The sequence below is a fragment of the Struthio camelus genome, chromosome 1 (assembly GCF_040807025.1).
Source record: "Struthio camelus isolate bStrCam1 chromosome 1, bStrCam1.hap1, whole genome shotgun sequence".
Classification (NCBI taxonomy): domain Eukaryota; kingdom Metazoa; phylum Chordata; class Aves; order Struthioniformes; family Struthionidae; genus Struthio; species Struthio camelus.
The window spans coordinates 182,404,035-182,423,680 of record NC_090942.1 but is presented as its reverse complement, the minus strand read 5'-3'; the positions used below and the strand labels follow the sequence as shown (position 1 = coordinate 182,423,680).

Below are 19,646 nucleotides of genomic sequence, written 5' to 3'. Positions count from 1 at the left end.
CCTGTAACAATTTATAGTAGCATAGAATTTAGCTCACTGATCCAATTCAAGAGAAAGAAAAACACACATCTCTGTAGAAATGTTCCTTCATGACTTAGCTCATCAGGAACATTGTTTTATCCACTGCTGTAAACAAAGAAAAATTGTCTGTGTTTTACGTACAATCATGAAACTCCATTTGATTTCAGCAATTTCATGGTTCACATACCAGCTGAAAGAAAATACATATTCCCATCAGTCTGGACTTTTAAGAAAAAATGCTCCCAATCACAAGAACCCTCCTTGCTCATCTCCTACGGAAAATGTCCAGAAATAATGTATTTATAAGAAAATGTTCAGTAAATAAAATGTAAAAAAGAACAAAACTGCAACATTCTACTTATTTACATTCTGTGACCTACATTTAGATCATCCAACTTTTCTTAGTATGTCCAGAAGTATGTCCAGAAAAAAAAAAAAAAAAAAAAAAAAAAAAAGAGAGAGAGATGTTGAACAGAAAGACAACAAAGGTTGCTTGCAATTCTTTTACGTATTGCTATGGAATTTTGTACTCTCTTGCCCGTACTGTTGCTGCTTTGTGGTCTGTGCTATAAGACATTATGCAACTTATTGATGTTTTACATGACATTAATTCACCTTTCTTATTTGCTAGACTACCTACTACTACAACCTACTGTTGTATATAATTAAAAGTCTAATTAAAGCCAAAAATCAATCTTATATATACTACATAATTAAATTGTTTACAAAAATTAAAGGTTAATTTTGAACACGAAGAAATGACAATACAGCATCTGAATTTTAAACTCTTCCTTAGCATTTCATGTTGGGGTTACTAAAGAACTTTACTTCCAAGGAATTGTTGATTAAAGAAAATACTGCTATTTAAATTAATTTAAAACTTAAAAATGGCCACACATCTTCTTATTCAAAATCTTCAGTTTTAATATTTTTATTTTTATTATAATTTGCACTAAAAGAATGCACGTATGAACATATCCTGTAGAACCAAAACCACAAAATTACGTATAAACAAACACACAGAGACAAATAATGTTGAATTATAAACCTGAAATAAGTGAGCTTAGTTCATAAGAATTATTTTCAACTTCTGTGGTACGAATAAAGACTTAAATAAATCCAGTGTGTCGACTACTGTATGATATATATCAGCCATAACAATATATTCAGTGCATTAATAAGAATCTTTGAAGCCTACACTTTTGCAGTAGGAGCGGTGAATGAAGAGGTGCTTGAAGAAGCTTTACGCATTAGAACCAAGAGTGGGTATCAAATTTGATTCATAGTTCAAAATACCTTATTAGTAAACTGAATTATTGTAGTAAAAAATAGAATCACTGTGGAATCAAATCTCTCAAGAGAAAAGAGCTAAGATAATATTGAAGGTAATAACATCAAATGCTTTAATACGTATATATATTGTAAGAAGATGTTACAGCATCAAGTGCATTTTGTATCAAGGGTTATTCATAAGCAAAATTTCAAGAATGGATCCACGGGAATGGATCCACGATCTCTTATGGGTATGAACACAGCATCTTGATAACTTTTCAGTGCATAATCTTGCACACTAAAAGAGGAATTGTTACAAACATTAACTCTGCTTTAAAGAGACAAATGCCCCCGACCCATCCTATAAAATACAGAGAGGGACAGGCTCCTCTTTGAGTGAACAGACCTCCAGAGGTCATCTAGTCCATTTATTTCCACAGGTAGAATCAGTTATATTTACTGCATTCCTGACATATGTCTGTACAATCTGCTCTTAAAGCCCACCAAAGACAGAGACTTTGTAACCTACTCGGGCAAACTTCCAGCATGCTTCTCTCCCCTTACTGCTGGAAGATTTTTCCTACTGTCAAATGTAAATCTTCCTTGCTGCAGATTGCTTTGCCTTACTCACGATCTATTTGGAGAACAGGCTTTGCAGTAGCCAGTTACATATTTTATACTGTTCATTACCCCTTGTTATCTCTTCTTCATGCCAGCCCTCCTTTCTTCAATCTTTGCAAGTAGATTGTTGTTTTGAAATCTCTTCTTGATCTCTTCTGTACTCTCTCCAAATGGTCTGTGTCCTTTAAGTTAGGGTTCTGCTCAGAATCAACTGAAAGAGCTTATTTCTTTCTGTGGACTATTTAGGGAGCCTAGGGTGATTAGCCTCCCATGGATAAATTTAATGTTTGAGAAGCACTGAAGTAAATACATTGTATTTTGTAGTTTCTTGCTAGATGTCTGCAATCTAAGGACCATTGCTCCTAAAATAGCTCCCTGACTGTTACTGTATGGTAAATGATGTGAATGACTTGTTGCTATATTCGCAGTACAAATGGTCTCAAAATCCACAGCTATGAGGTTATATTAATGTGACTAGGTTCTGAAGCGTGCTACTCAGCTATTTTATTAAACTTACCATGTGGAATACTGGAGCATTTCAATTCAACAGATGGGTATCTTTAAGTTATGTTATGAATCAGAAGACACTCACTGAGTACAAACTATTTGGAGAGTATAAAAGAAAAACTTCACTGAGAAATAATCAGGCCTTGTATCTCAAAACATCTATTCATCCCATGCTGTGTTGTATTGCTTGTCATTATTTCACTGAGAACAGTTTTTTAAAAAATTAAATTTAGTTTTTTTGTGTGACTTCATCATGTGTTCTAAACCAGTGTTGATTCTGGTGCTACAGAATATTATTTTTTATATCATCGGTATGCAAAAGCTAAAGTTCCCCAACCCTTGGCTCTTAGGTAACATGTTTCCTGATGGGATTTCTACAGTTATTTATTGCTTCAAGAAAATTCAAAAGAAAATTGAAATGTAAAGATAGAAGAAAATATGTTGTATTATTGCTAATAGCTCCTTATTTCCTTAATGTTGTTGCTTGTGGGTGAGCCAGTTTTGGAGGACTACTAACATATTACATCTCCTCCAAAGATTTTATGAACATCACCTTAGAAATACTGTACACATAGCCCAGACATCACCCCTGTCCTTCTTCGGGGCATTTTGAAAGGCATTACTGCAATAAATCAAAATACTTGGGCAATCCATAAAAAATATATGACTGTTACAGTTTTTCCCCTTGTATAGAGAAGTCATCATTCATAATAGTGAAAATACACAGTATGTCCCTAAAAAAGCCATAACAGTAGCACCCTTAGGAGCTTTTTTTTGAACAGCAATAAAAATATTGCTAGCTTTAAAATTTGTGAGTAGGTTCTGTTCTCTCAGTATAGAACCAATGAAGATGAATTGCATTCAAAAAGAAACATCCATAAGACTCAGGGTGAAAGCATATAAACTCAGAAACACAACGCATACAGTAAAGAGAAGTTAGCGGTATACTACCTTTTGCTGGGTGTCTATTGCAATAGGTTACCTGTGGTGACTATCTATCTCATGTTGTATAAATGTTAATAAATATTAGGAACACAATGAATTCAATATGGATCTTTCAGCTGACACCAACAGGTATTGAATTTGGCTCTAAACCAGAAAGCTTCCTTCAGAGAGCTTTCCTTTTACTAGCTTAGAATACACAGCACTGAGAACACCAGAGGTAAAGATGTTCTTTTGTATATGTCCTGGATGAATAAAGCTGTAAAGTAATATTGATAAAATAAGAAATGAAAGAGCAGAAAACAGCTAAGCATGTTATTTCCTTGTAGCTGGCATTAATGGCAAGTTATAAATTCAGTAACGTACTTTTCTGTTTCAGTGCCTCAACCAAGGTCATCCTATGCAAAATGCAACTCTCACTCCAGATGCTGGAACTAGGAGAGTGTTTATTAATCTCAAGATGTGGTGTTCATAAGGGGTTATCACCTTCATGACTGCTATGCAGTAGATCTCTCAGATCTTTTTGAGTTTATGTTGAGCAAATGTTGACCACAAAAATAGACTGAATGTCATTGCATTTGACACAGCATGTTTTTCGACATTATGTTGTAAAGTTGTGGCATCCACACAGAGGACTCGCAAATCGGTACCTTGAAAGAATGAGGGTAAATCAAATCTTCATATATTTAAAATGAGTAATATCAGGCGATATGAAAGCACATTGAAAACAGCCTTAACTCATGTACTTGAATCCAAGTGATTAATTACAATTATGCAGGAAGAATTCAAGGTGAAAGGAATTAATATGAATTGTGGAATACGCTATCCTCTTCACTCTCTAATTACTACCATACAAACATACAATGCTTTATTCCTATTCTCTGGCAGCATGATGCTGACAGCATTTCAACTAATTATTCCAGCTCTATCAAAGTTTTTTTCTTTTTTTGCTTACAGTTGGAAAACTCTTAAATGCACACACCCAAAAGTAAGCCTATTCTTTGACAGAATCTCACTGATCTGAGAGTCATTGAGAACAAGCTGAAGACAATTCTATTAAATGGGTCTTCCACTCTGCTTTCTCAAATACTCTAGTTAAGATCATCTATATTCTTATATTTGCTAACTGATGAGATAATCTACATAATAACACGGCCCCACTGTGTGTTTCCACTAAATCAATACAACTTACAGTCTACACAAAAGCACTACCAGCGTGTATTAAGCAGATAGAAACTGCAGTCCCACTATGAGTTTCTCAACTGATGTGAAGTCATCCATTCATTCCAAATTTTGCCTGTTAGCAGTAAATGTGTATAAATCAAAGCAGTCTTTCTTCTCCATACATTGAAATGTACTACACTGCAATGCAATTACTTGAATTTAATAGATGGATCAGAATTGTGTAAACAACTTTTCTGTAATAGAACCAGTCATTTTCATTTCAGTTATTAAAAATGTCACTTCGTAATCATTGATTTGAGACGATACCCACTTAAAACTTAAAAATCCTACTCATATACCCCTTGAGGCTGTATTCTTAAATGTGCCTCAATGCTCAGATATGATCTCAAAAACATTGGAATTGCTAACTATAGTTCTGCCTCTTGCCCCGAATGTATACTTCTTGAGGAAAAAATTAAACTAGAACTAGATGCTGTAATGTCTTTGACACTGAATTTTCAAAGTCAGCTCTTAAAGAAAGAGTTTCAGTTCTTTCACAGCTAGGCATATTTTTTCTTGCCTCCCAGAGTCCAGTTCGTTATCATTGGCTATGTCTATTATAGCAAGTAGTTTGGAGCAACAGGAGTGGCTTAGTAAATGAAAGCAGTACTGAGGACCCCACGCTAAGACCAAAAGCTGCTGTGTGGAGGAGGATGGTTATTTTGAGATAGATTTCATCTGGTCCCCTGCACTGGACATCCCTACTCTACATGTTGGCTGAAGCCCTCCAAAGGTCCAACCTTTGGTTCAGACCCATATATTCCCATAAGGAGTAAGAAAATATTTGGTGTGTACCTGCCACAGACCTTCCAGGTTATTCTCCTCTGAAAGAAGTCTAGTTTGCACCAGAATTGTATGTACCAGAGGTGCATTGTAAATTGAAACACCATAGAGAAAGCAGGGACAAACAAAGGATTAGCTTCAAAACAGTACCACTGCCCCAAACCAAAATACTAAAGCTGACACAGCCACTGAGGAGTCACTGCTATATTTTTTTTTATTTTTCTATGAAGAAAATATTACATGAAAGATGACCTTGACAGAGCATTAACAGTAAGCCATTTGTAAGTTGAAGGTCATATATAGTAGCATTAACTATCTCACACTCTTTCAGATCCACCATTCAGTCCAACATCGTTAATAAGGTCACCTTCTCAAAAGAAATGATACAATATATAAATAATATTAGCAGATTTCCTATTATAGTTTTGTGAAAACAGCAGCAATGTGTCATATTTCTTTTTTAATATATTTTATAATATTGGCAATATGCCTTATTCTTATACAGACCTCTGCTAGCTCTGACCATTTATATTGCCGTCATGGAAGCACCAAAACATCCCGAGAAGACTTCATAAGGAAAGCTTATTCTGAGGTAAGCAACTAGTTTAACACATTAAATTAACAAAGTAACACATTTTTCTGTGAGACTAAATTATATCTGCAAAATCCATACTTACTCAGATATATGTTTATTCTTCTAATCTCCATGGTTTTTTTTTTTTTTTGATTTTTTGTGAAATTTTCAACTAGATTCAGTAAAAGAAAATTTTAAGCATTTCTCAGAAATAGAAAACAATACAATACCCTTGGTACTGCTTCCTATGACTGCTGGCTTTAAGAGAGAGAATAAAGCAGACACATTACTAAACTTCACCATTTTATATAGATTCTCTACTGTGTAAAAACAGAATTAGCTGGGAAATTATATTCTTAATTTTGGAACATTTTTTTCTATCTATTGCTATAATTTCCTGAGGTTTTTTAAATTTTATTTCTACTTATTTAACTACAAGTTGTGGAGATGCTACTTTCATAAACCTAACACAATAAACGATCTTCATCAATGCCAAGTGATCGAGTAAAACTTTTGCAGCAAAATGAAAAAATTAGTAGATTTAAATATCATCAGATAGAATCTTAGCACCTCCTTCCTTGTCAGAACATGTATACAGATGGTAAAGGGAAAATACTTAAGATCTTTATGGAACTAATGATGATTTCAGTCGAACAACTGACTGAAATAGGATCTTATCTGGCAGCGGAATTTTCTTTTTCAACAGTCATAGCTGTAAGTAACATACTTGGTATATATGCGAAAATAATTAAGAATAGCTGTTTTCTGCCTAGTGCATTAAATTGCTTAATTTTCTGACAGCCAGAATTGAATTACTAGAGTACACTGAGATGTGAGCCGTATGGGAAGAAAAAGCACAATTGCCAAATAAAGGATTAAAATGAAAGAAAAAAAAAAATTCTGTTGGGGAAAAAGTCTGCATGAAGGAAAACCAAATGGCAATATGTAGTCATAGCCTTCGAATGTGCAACTTGCAGATTGATTTCCCTGTGTTCTTTGCATAGTAGATGTAAAGATTATGCTGAAATCTAGGAAAATATAATTGTACATGTGCCAAATTGAATTGAGAACTTGAGTCAAACGCCTGCCCCTGCTCTAACAAATTCAGAACGAGGAAATAGCTCTGCAAGGCATTTCTTTATAAACATATCCAACTCATTTTGCAGCTATCCATTTTAAAACAGTGCAGGCACAGAGGATGAGTCTCCCTCACTAATCCAGTCTGTTCTTTTAACATGACTGAATTTGTGCAGCTTTAGCATTCTGTGATAAGCAGGAATGTCACACATCTCCTTATGCCCCTCAACTCTGCGCTGTGGTATCACTGCACAATTCTTTTTTTTTTTTTTCTTCTTTTTTAAACTCACTGTCCCTATTTCCGGCTCATGTTTGGTAAGCCCATGGCAGTTCCTACAGCAGAAGGCAGAATTACCGAAAACTCTTCCCACCCCTCTCCCTCAACAAGCAACATTTCTCAAATGCCACCCATAGTCTGCTTGATTGATAGATGTACCACCTCTGGAGCAAAACTCTCTACTGCTGTTCCTCAGTCGTCTTTGTTTATTTGGAGCAGTTAGTTTTCTCCCTTCAGATACTTGTCAACATTTCCGGGAGATGTTTTAACTGGCACCCTGTCAGCTGACATATCTAAAGTAGGAAGGCTGACTAGCTGTGAAAGATGTGACTCCCAACCCCAGCAAGACTCAAAGCACTGGAAACCGAAACAAACCCCTTAAGAGCATATGTTACCCTACTTACACTGAAGTTTTTGTGACATCCTTTTAATTGCAACCATATGAGACTTGCTTGTAAGCCAGAGGCACTGAATATGAGTGAAAAGTCTCATGTGAAGTAGTAAGCATCGAATATTCAAAGGCACTTTCTAAACAGATGAGTAGCTCTGCTTAAAACACACAAACAAAGCCTTGAAAGCTTTCTTCACAGAACGATTTTGTTTGTGAATCTGTGCAGTTCTATAGAGCACTCATACATGCAGGTCATTCCTAGCAGAAACTTAAAAAATACTGATCTGCCACCAGATTTTTGAAAAGATACCATTAGTGGAGTGCTTGTTTTGAGGAAAACTTGGATTGGTGGAAGCAGAGTTTAGCATACAGAATTTGGACAGAAGGAGGCAGTACGCTGGATCATTTTAGATAATTTTAACACATAGTGGATTACAAAATGCTTTGTCTCTAATGCTAGTCTGAGTTGGGCACATGTAAATCTGAAGTAGTACTCCTCTGGATACCAGTGAAGGTAGTTCATGTTTAGTCTGGAATAAATGAGATTAGAATTTATTTATAGCTAGGCTCTCAAACCTTCTTTCTTGTTTTCTTTAAAAAATCAACACAAATGTCCAGTAAAGCATGTTACAAAAAGAACTCTACATCTTTTTCACCATCTCTGTTCCTCTCTCCAGCTACTTTTATATCCAGTCTACTGCTTTTACCCCATCCACATAACCGCTCCTACAGTCTGCAAGAATGCTCAGTTTAGGTTAAGGGTAAAACACACTTTAAGGCATGTAGATGGCAGTTACCTGACTGATTTACTTTTTAATAATGCATGAAGCTCCAGAGCGGTTTGCATTAGCACATTCCACTTACAATGGGTGGGGTAGAAATGAGAGAGAGCTTCACATGCTAGTGTTATAAGAAGAAGTCAGAGATGAGATGACAAGTTAAGAGACATGATTACAGCAAAGTATGATTAATTTCAAAGACAGGATTGCAAACTGGTACAGTCTTAATTTTTAAAGAGCATAAATAGTATCAAAATCTTAAATGAGAAATGCCAGTGGAAAAGCAGCTAAAATACAAAGAAAAAAATAAAATTAAAAGTAGTGCGTGCTAGATTGATCTCACCAGAACTACCTGCGTTTACTCTTGGGTAAAATTTTGTCCCTGAGTCAGAAAAGCACTTAAGCATGTGTTAAATCTGTCTCTATTTAGAGATACACTTTAGCACATGGTCATCTTCAAGCATGTGTTTTAAGGCCCATTGACTTCTGTGAAACTTAAATATGAGCTTAAAAATGTAATCATGTAATTAAAGCACTATAGCAAATAGAGGTGCTTTCCTGAATGGAAGACTTTGCCATTTGTCTGCAAGTGGTAGAATTCAGAGAACTCTAGAAAAGAAAGAATAGTATTGAAATAGTATTGGTAGCTTGATGTCTTAAAAGTAAAACAGAAAACAGCAGCTTCCTAATCAGAATTTATGGCATATGCAGGAGTAAAAATTTTGCCTTAAATGTACCGAAGGAATTGGGATACATACCACATTTCCTGAGTAGTCATGTTTATGAAGAGGTTTTCCCCATCCTTGTGTGCAAATCACACAGACTTCTAAGTAAATATTTGCCTGCTTCAGAGTATTGTGGAATACTCCTGTCAGATTTTATTCATCGGTTAGCATAGGCAGGTATAAAATGATTTATTCACTTGAAGACCCTGACTAAATTGCAGTTTCTTAATGGCTCTCAGGAAAGAAGGAACTTGGAGAAACTACTGTCTAGCCCTCTTGAAAAAGCCTCCTAAAATCCTCACTCAGAGATCCAGAGGAAGTTGCCAGCTTGAAACAATGCAACAGACACAAAGATTATGAAAGAAATATGCAGGGGCTTTGAGAACAGCAAGGGTAGGAAAGAAACTTAGCAATACGTGGGCAGCTTTTCCCAGTCCTGACCAGTTTGTTTGGTTCGGGGCCGACACTGACAAATAACAGAAGGCCCTTAGACTCTCCTCGACTCATATTAGAGTTGAGTTTGAGCTATATACACTTATGGAAACTAAAAGCAAAGACAAAGACTCAAAGGCAGAAAATATTGAACAAAAAAATGCAAAGAACTGTGGAGACTAATTGTAATGGTAAAAAATAAAAATAGGAATAAAATTAAACTTGGTTAAGCATTATATTTTACTTAATAATGGGGCAAAAACTCCCTAAATACAGATGTCTACTTTGCTGAGTGAACTGAACTCACTGAAAATAAATCATGTGCACACTTTCTAGAAAGCACTTGTGAAATACATATAAAAAAAAAGATCATGCAGAATGTGAGAAAGCATATTTACAACCCAACAATAATAACAAATGCAGAAAATTGAACTTTGGAAAGAAAATTGCATATAGCATTAAACTGCCAAATCTGAACATTCTAATCATGAGCTGCTGCATGTAAATTAATATAACAGGGTATGACTAACAGCAGAATAGTACAGCAATTCAGATTTCTAGATATTATCAATGAGATTCATCACACCTAACTTTATGTGCCTAACAGTCACGTCAGCTGCTGGATAGTCATGCAGAGGAGCGGTTACTTTGAAAGACAGTTCCTCCCTTCCCAAAATATTTTTCAAAGATGGGTAGGATCAATTCCTCTGATGAGAGTGTCTATTTCTTTGTTTTGATAACACAAGGAGGCTGACTACGTTAAACTTCATTGACAACCGTTTGCATGGCCAGAGTTAGATGAGATGAATTCCATGCTCCTCAGCCCATAAATGCTGCTGTAGATTAAGGACCTCAGAATCTAAGTGTTTTGGAAATTTTTCCATCCTAGGTAGTCATTTACTTGATTGATTTAGGCCATATAAATAGCTAAGTTGGAACCAGGGCTCAACAGGGACCAGGGGATATCTGTGTAGAAAGGCAGATTAAAGCATTTCAGCAGAAGCTGGACTGACTAGAAATGTTTTTCAATCCCAAAATAGCTTAGAATTCTGATTTACTTGCAGAAATGGTTATTATTACTGCAGGAATTGATAATGTTCCACTGTCCAGAATCTAAGGGCTAGACTCGTAACACCAACACTTCAGGCAAGTGAAGTATCTGAATGAGGAGCAAGCCATTCAAAGTTTATTAGACAAAGATTAACATATCGCAAGGTAGTTTTGTGTACCTAAAATCCAAATCACTCTCTGCAGGTGCTATCTTTTGTTAAAAGACAGGGAGCTAGCAGTTAATACACTTCCAGCCTGGCATCTGACAAGGCACCAAGTAATAGGATGAATCTAAGCCTAATTACATAGACAATCCTATCTGTAGACAATTTCTAATCCACTAGGAAGCTTCACTGAAAATAGGCTAACCACAACCTTAAATTTCTTTCTGTAAAAATGTTATTTCTTCAGTGCCTCATTCCTTGATTAAATGAGAAAGCCCTTTTTTCGTATTCTCTTGAAAGAATTCCTACTTCAAAACTTGCTTTCCATAAAAATTTTTTGTAAGGAAAGAGCATTTTTTTGTTTTCATTAGAATCTCATAAAAGGCTCACGGTGCCTTTGGAAGGTGTATTAGTCTAAAATTCTAAAAGATTTTTTCTTGCCATACATTTTATCTGAATTCTAAACCTTATAGTTACAAATATTTTCCCAATCCACACTTTATCTACATATCAAGTCAATCTGAAGCAATCTATGGTGAAAATTTGTAACAGAGCAGCTATTTTGAATCAGGGCAGAATGGTGAACTAGATTGTATGTTTCGCACCAATTTTCCATGATTCTGTGGAAAAATTATGTGTGAAAAATTCAGATTAAACATCTTCCTATTTTAACAGAAAAGTTTTGTTAAAGTAGAAAACAGGTGAGAAAAACAGTTAATCCCGAATAGTTAATTTAGATTATTTAATCAATAATAGCTCTTCTTAACTTCAAATATAGACAAATCTATACTATGAAATAAGTGAGAGATGTCCATAAATATTTAAAGAAAGTCCTGAGATATTTCTAATTTGTTCAAAGACATCATTTGGAACTAGTGTAATTTATTGTCAGTATTCACAGATTACCTCCGTTGAGTTTTACTGCTATGCACTTCATTTTTTCCTCCTAATGAAAGGATCATCAACACTCACTTGTTCTCTTCCACAGAAATCAACATTTTCATAATGGAAAACAATGGAGTTTTATAGTTCTTTTATTCTCCCTACACACAATAGAGACATGGCCTAAAGCATCACATAGATTAAAGTAGTCTTAATTAGTTTAATTTTGAATTCAGTTAATTGTTAGCTTTCAGACTAATAAGCTGTTTAAATAATACATTCTTTGCTATCAAATGAGGTAAATATCGCTCTGCAACATATCATTGACAAATTCTGGTAGGCACGCTTAAATGCCTGTAATAAATTACGTATGCAGCTCTCCAGTGAAACTTGGTGAAACTTCAGGGTGAAACTTGGTTATTACTATTCTGCCAACTCACATGCACATGTATACTCAAACACAGAAGCATACACATTGAGAAGTTTCTCTGCAAACATACTGGCCATGGCTTGGAGAACGAATCCATCTTAAATTAGTAAAACTAATAGAGGAGGAAAATTTATTGACCATCACCAAATATTTTCACTCTTAAATAGTCCTAGGAAAGTATCAGCTATATTCGCATATATCATTGTATTTCTGGAGCTCTCCTCCTAAAAGTTAATTCTGACACTAATCAATCTAAAATATTATAATACATTCATCATCACATAAAAGCATAACTGTACTGCTTTCCAATCTGCATCTCCTAATTATTTTCACCCTTTTCCTCGCCTTCCTGTCTCTCCTCCCAAAATCTCCTTTGGCAATGAATAGCTTTTTGCACAGAATACTAAAGATATATGACCTAATGAAAAGTTGTCCTCCAGTAGCTAATCTGCTTTATCATTGGAATTTCACTTAAAGATCTCATCTCTGATAGCTAAAAACAATTAACAAAGAGTGGAAAGGAAATTCCATTTTCCTCTGACAGAGATTATCACTGAAGCTGTAGAAAGCATTAACAACATGCCAACATTTAGATAGAAATGATCTATACTTTGAGTTCAGCAGGCATTTTTAAAAAAAACTTTTGGAGACACTTTTTTCCAATGTTTAGGCTTTCAGGTATAATACATCTCCATATTTGAAAATGCATATGTCCACTCACAGCAAAACTGTAAAATTTCTTCTCAGCACATGCTGATTCATGAGAACTTAAAATTCAAAATATTACTAAGGAATGATGAAACCTGTATAAAAGTTGTCAGATCTGTTTGCACAAAATCAGAAAAGTAAAATGCATTAAAATTCTCTCTGTACCATATTTTTGATAAATTCATACAACATGTATACAACTACATAAAACAATAGATTAATTGTAACATCTGTTTGTTGCATAAAATTTGTGAGAGCACAGCACCAGATTTAGCAGCAGATATTTTGAAGAATCCCAGTCGAGTTGTTTTCCTAACTCCTCTCTGGCATTGCTGTTAGCAGGCATTCCTGTTAGCTATTCTGGATGCATTCTACTTTGCTTTTCTCTGTCATATATAAAGTGCCTTACAGTTATGTCCTAGTGACTGTAAGTAACATCCGTCGTGTGTTGTTTGCTTTGTCACCATGATGCTTCCTCACAATGCCCTTTAACTGTTCATCACATTCAATCTATTGTTTCATCTAGTCATATTACAGTTAGCACTTTTGGGCAAAGTCGATGTGTGTCTGAATGCTCAGTACAGCGAGATCTCTAAGCACTGCAATTTCCAATGATGTCTTCTGAACATTCACGGAAGTGGTTATTTAAAATATCACACTTAACCACATGTGTTTTCCATTGCTTAAATGCATTTTTCCACTCCCCTACATTAAAAGAAGTCAAAGAAAACTGAAAGACAAAACTCTACATATCATAGGGAAAGGAAAAAAAAAAAAAAAAGTCTTTCAGACTATGCCTAAGACTGCAGATCTCTGGAATAAACAGTTACTCTGACTGACTAGACTTTTGAAAAGATATAGGTTAAATGTAGAAATTACATGCACATGGACACTTTCTACATTACTTTTATACAGGTCAACAGGTACAGTATAATCGATATGCAAATAATTATCATAGGCCATCAGTGTACACTAAAGAGCAATTAAGAGAAGCAGTTACTTAGTGAAAAGATAGAAGATCTCTGAGTCTGAGGGGTAGTGGTTATTCTGGAATAAGATGAAATGAGATGGCAGAGAAAACCTCCTATAAGCCACAGCTCAGAGCAAGAGCTACACACCAGTGCATGAAAACTGTATTCGATGTATTCCTAAAGCTCATACTTGGAATTAGGATATTATTATGAATTTATTAATATTTTTTTGTAAACAATCAGTTATTTCTCTCAAAACCTAGAAAAATAACTGTAGAAGATAGTCTGCACTCCTTCAGTTTAATAGAGAAGTATGGTAAACTTGGTATGGAATTCATGGTAAACTTATGGCAAAAACAGAGAAATTAGCAAGCAACTGGACCTTACAGGTTTTCAGAAGAGGTACATAAAATGAAACTCTCTCTCCAAATTCTTTCAAGTGCTTCAGAAGTTGTTTCAAAGCAGTATTAATAGTTCTGGGAGAGATTGCTGCTGGAGGGAGACTGAAAATGGACCTTCCTGGGAACAAAACTGCAAGATGATGTTATATTCTTTCTCTCTGTATATGAAAGTAGTTAGATGTTAAAAATATACTTCCTAAGAAAGCTGAATTACACAGAAATAGAAATATTCATTCAAAATGTGTTTCTAGGCTACATTTTTAACTCCTCTTTATAGAACTGATTATGGGAATAACTTTGCTGGAAAGGCTCATGATAAAAATAGAGCATAAAACTGCATGTTTAAATGAAAATTGACTTAAACATGAACTATTTGAACTGTTGTCATTCAATACTTTGGCAATTTCATAATATTGTACAAATGCTTTTCAGCATAGATCTTCCGGTAAAGGAATAATCCACCCTTGATTCATTTAACCGTTGTTAGCTCATAGACTGCAGATGCAAGTGTAGTGGGCTCCTTTTCTCTCTTTACTATTTCTGGCACCAATAAACAACATAATTATCTCCAGCTTTAAGATCTGATCAGTGTACAACCTCTGTTTATCCTTTACATAATAACGTTGCTGCAGCTCAAGCACCCATGTGCGGCTGCAATTATTCTAAATATATTCAAATAAATAAAACACTAGAAGAAAATAGAACTTGCACATTAAGAATGAACTATATTTTCTGGCATTTGCCTATTTTATAGTGTGGTGTTAAAATAAAACATAAACTCCTGATATGCATGCACTTTACTTCCATAGTTCACCACATGCTTATACAACCATTATACATCAATATTTCACTCATGTGCTGGTCTACTTCTGCTACTTGATTAAGGATATAAATTATCAGAGTAATGACTAGATTAAATCCTTTCATGTGAAAGACTCAAACAGTAATATTCCTATGGAACAAAATGATACATGAACAACAACATGAAATACATACTGGTGGAGGAAAAAGTACAGTGGTCTGTAATTAGAAAAGACTTCATTCAGAAGACATTGAGGAAAACCAGGAAATACAAAATTTAGTATGTGCTGCCAAACATTCAGTTTTGGTAAAGTCCTTCCTGCAGAATACCTCATCAATAACATATCAATGGTTCCTTCTGTCTGACCCTGGTAAATACATGTATCTCAAAAATTTCCAAAACAAATGAATAAAACCTCAAAAGACTTCCAAAGTAACCAGTAAACCAAATTACAAATAAACGAAAACAAAAAAAAGAATAAAAAAAAAAATCTTCACCCTAGATGCTATTGACAGTACAAAGCGAGCAGATCATGCCTCTAAGGCTGTGACTAGACTCATAATATATGGGACTACTCTCTGGCACCGACACCAACCAGCATAGAACAGCCTGTCCTGTTGCTATTAACTCTTTTGCTCTCCAAAAGTCAGGACAAGGCACATCTAAACTACCTACTGGGGATGTTCTCCTGTCTGCTCTTACAAGTGGATGGTGCCCAGGAACTGACTGGAAGTCTTATCTGGCCTGGGCCAAAACTACACCGGGGACAAATCTAACAGTTTTAATAATGTAGACAATTGGATTCCAGCACCTGGAAGCACTCCCTGGATATCTACTAGTATAGACATAGCCTGTGTAGTCACTAGAGATTTGCTATTGATATTCGAGATATGCGGATGGTGTTTAAATGACACATTTATGAATGACAGTATAAAGCTTTAATATAAAAGACAGATTTGTTTGAACAGATTTCACTTCTTATGAAGCAATGGCTTTTTACAGAATACAATCAGGAAAAGACACCTGAAGCCTCTACTAACAGAAAAAGCCCAAAATAAACCCTTTCAGGTTCATGAAATTATACAGTAAAAACAGATATTTTATTTATTTTGTACACTAATATAATCAAATTTAATTTAGAAAATATGCATTTACATCAACAATCTCTGAAGTCAAGAAATCCTAAGCTATATTTTATTACTTTCTTACTTTTGGAAATAAAAAAAAGGAAACTTAGCTTCAGAGGCAATTACTTTAAGGTATAAAGTGGCACACTGACAGCTGTATTTCCAAATATAGCAAATATACCAACATATCTATGCTTATATACATCTTTATAGGCTTGTCAGACATATCTGAAATAAAAAATTAAGTACAAATTTTATCTAGTGATTAAAAAATGGTATTAGATTTCTATTTACAAGTCAATTGATGTACCAAACAAAGAACATTACTAGAACATGCTCCAGCTATAAACATCTTTTTTTTTAATTTTTTTATTTTAAGAGGCTTCCAAGTTGATGAATAGTCAAAACCAAGAATGTGATAAAAGTAACACACTTAACATTACAAAAGTGCCCTCAGGAGTTTCTATATAAATGAATAAAAGCATGAAGTTAAAACAGGCAAGTTAATTACCTGTAGAATGGCATTTTAACCAGAAAATTTCACAAAAACCATGGCATTCCTGTTAAACTCCAGGCAAATGGGTCCAAAACTGAAAACTCCCATTCCTCCTCTAATCTGCCCCCAAAACAAGCTCAGCTGAAAGCTACTTCCATATCAACAGATATATATATATTTTAAATTAAAACATCTTACTTATTGTTCATAGAAAAATGTGAAAGCAACCTTCTATTTTGTGTTTTCAGAAGAAAGAAAAGTATCATGCCCTTGGTCAAGCTGTCCTCTTGTAGCTGTGCTATAGGACATGCAGAAATTCCATTTTAACCTTTGCAACTTCCAGAAAATAAATAGAACAGCACATGTCCAACTAAAGTGACTACATTAGCTGAAGCTACAGCGGCTAGCTGGAAAGCTATGAAAGGAGGTTGTAGGTATGAACACAATGAATTCCAGATCAGCAAAGATAATCCTGGATAGTCCGCTGCTGACAAAGTCCTTCATCTGGCAAGTATCTCCTTTTGATCAGAGTGTTTTAACACCAGCAGATAAAATTTGTTTTGCCTATTTTGAATCAGACCTGCTCTGGCCATTGAAGTCAAAGTAGAAAGCAGGTCCTGTGCACAGCACATGTGCCCACACAACAGAAATACATAGTCATAGGATGATGCAGATGGGAAGGCACCTCAGGAGTGTCTTATCTCTCTAGTGCACTCTCCAGCTCAAAGCAGCCTCAGCTATGAGACCAGACAAGATTGCACAGGGAGGACCCAGTCAGGAAAGCCTCCAGGGATGAAGACTGCGGACTCTCCCTAAGCAAGCAACCTGTTCCAGTACTTTACTGTCCTCATGGTGAAAAAGTTTCTCTTTCTATCCATACGTATTCACTGCCATACATGCAGAGATAGCTCTACACTGCTTGCCAAGTAAATCTAGTCTCACTAGGTACGCATGTGAACAAACTGCATACCATATGAACTGCATATATGATCTAACATCAGCTTACTATGCTTTTGCAGTTGGAGTGGGTTCCTGAGCTCTATATGTTCATATCTTGATAAAGAGGTCTTGGAATTTAAAAATTAATCATTTGATGAAAACTATGAATATTTGAAAATACATAAAATACACTTTACTCAATGATCCAAGGTACCATTATTTGCAATCACTAATTGTGTTATTTTCAGGAGATATTACTGCCCCTATAAATGAGTGAGAAAATAATATGAAGATGTGCTCTAATATAATTGATCAATTTACACACAAAACAATTTAGCAAACACACGCAAGTCATCAGGCTATCTTTAGGCTAATGTAAAGAAAATAGTAAATAAAGTTTTTGCATCTATCAAATTAATTTAAGAATAAGAGCAAATATTTCACTTTGTCAGTTGTGAATACATGGGGATGTTCCTAAAAGGCAGTTATCTCCATAACTTGAAAGGAACTTTCTAAATTTTCTTGCTATTATAAGTTGCTCTTACAAAGAAAGGCTAGCTTCTGCGTTGCAATTTTCAAGTTCTTTATAGATGACAAAAAGAACCTTGTCAGAAACTGAATACTACTTTTAAGTCTTTTAACATATGCTAAAACTTTTTATGATACAACCTTTAAATTAAAAAAAAAAAAAAAAAAGATTTTGTACGTGCTCAGGTTTCTGACATCACAGAAAGATTGCCTTACAACAAAGAACCAATGAATGACAATTAATTTGGTCATAAACATAACTTACCTAAAAACACCCCAAGGCAACAAAAGAAAAATGAAAAAGGATTGTAAAGAGACAATCATGCTCAATTAATTGACTTCATATTTTACTTTCAGGAAATAAAATTATAACCTGATTCAGGTACCTTTCCTGTAAAAAAAAAAGGGGGGGGGGGGTACTTTTCAAGACATGTAGACTCAGCTAGAATGCCAAAGCTAGGCAAAAAAGAAAATAGCTTAATTTATCTGAGAAATATTTTGTAGTGCAAAAATACTGGATTATGTGTGCACATTTCAAAAATCTCACTAAGAAATGGTCTAATGTTTTATCTTAAAAACCCAGCTTTTTGAACTTCTTTAATACTTGTTGAATTTACTAAGTCCATTTCTACATCAAATGGACCAAAGGAAAAATTAATTTCCTTATGTAAACAGACTTGAGCAGATTGCAGAAGCCCATTAAATATCATTCCTGCTAAAGGGCTGAGATTCAAATTAAAGTTAATTTCAATTATATGCATAAAGAGTTATGAACTGAAGTTCAGGAAGCAAAGATGTATTGAAATTCATTAAAACTGAAAATATACACCAATCTCAGTAATAAATCAAAGCTTAGAAAAATTGAAAAGCATTTGTGAAAAGAGTGGAAATGTATATTTAAGAGAAAAATATATGCAATGGTAAGGGAAATGGTGTTTCTCTGCCATATCCCTTAGAATAAAACATTGTCCCATAGTTCATATTGCTGCTATTGAAAGATGGTCATCAAACGATTCTGCTTCCATCCAAAGGGGCCCAGAATGAAGATTGATTGACTGATTGATTGATTATTTTAAAGCATTTTAAAAGGGAGGGAGGCTAAGGTTAGGGATTACTTCTTTAATATTCATCATAATGTTATGCATAAAGTTATTATTTTCTCGTAGGTGTCATTGAAAGATATTTACAAAGCTCCTCTGAGCATCATTACCAGCTAAATGTCAAGGAGAAATTACTAAAATCTAAAAAAATATACCTTTCTGAAGGAACCAGCAACTTCCATCAGTCTCTATAATATTCTAACTAGTCATATTATATATTACCACTATGCTAAGCACGTATTAAGGCGCAGGTTTGACAACTGGAGACTAAGGAACTTTTAATCTTTTGTTCTCCACATAGTTATTAGTCTCCATCTCCCAAACTACAGCGCTAGTGCACTTTTTTAGCACATCTTTTCTCTGAACTTCTGACATTAGGATTTCAACAGCTCCAGCAAGTACCATTTTTCAAAGATAATCAGT

General features: G+C 34.8%; 1 protein-coding gene across 5 annotated transcripts in view; it reads right to left on the bottom strand.

Annotated features, from left to right (window-relative positions):
- Positions 1-19,646, bottom strand: part of PCDH9 (protocadherin 9) — a 693,331-nt gene that overhangs the window by 45,154 nt on the left and 628,531 nt on the right. The window lies entirely within an intron of this gene.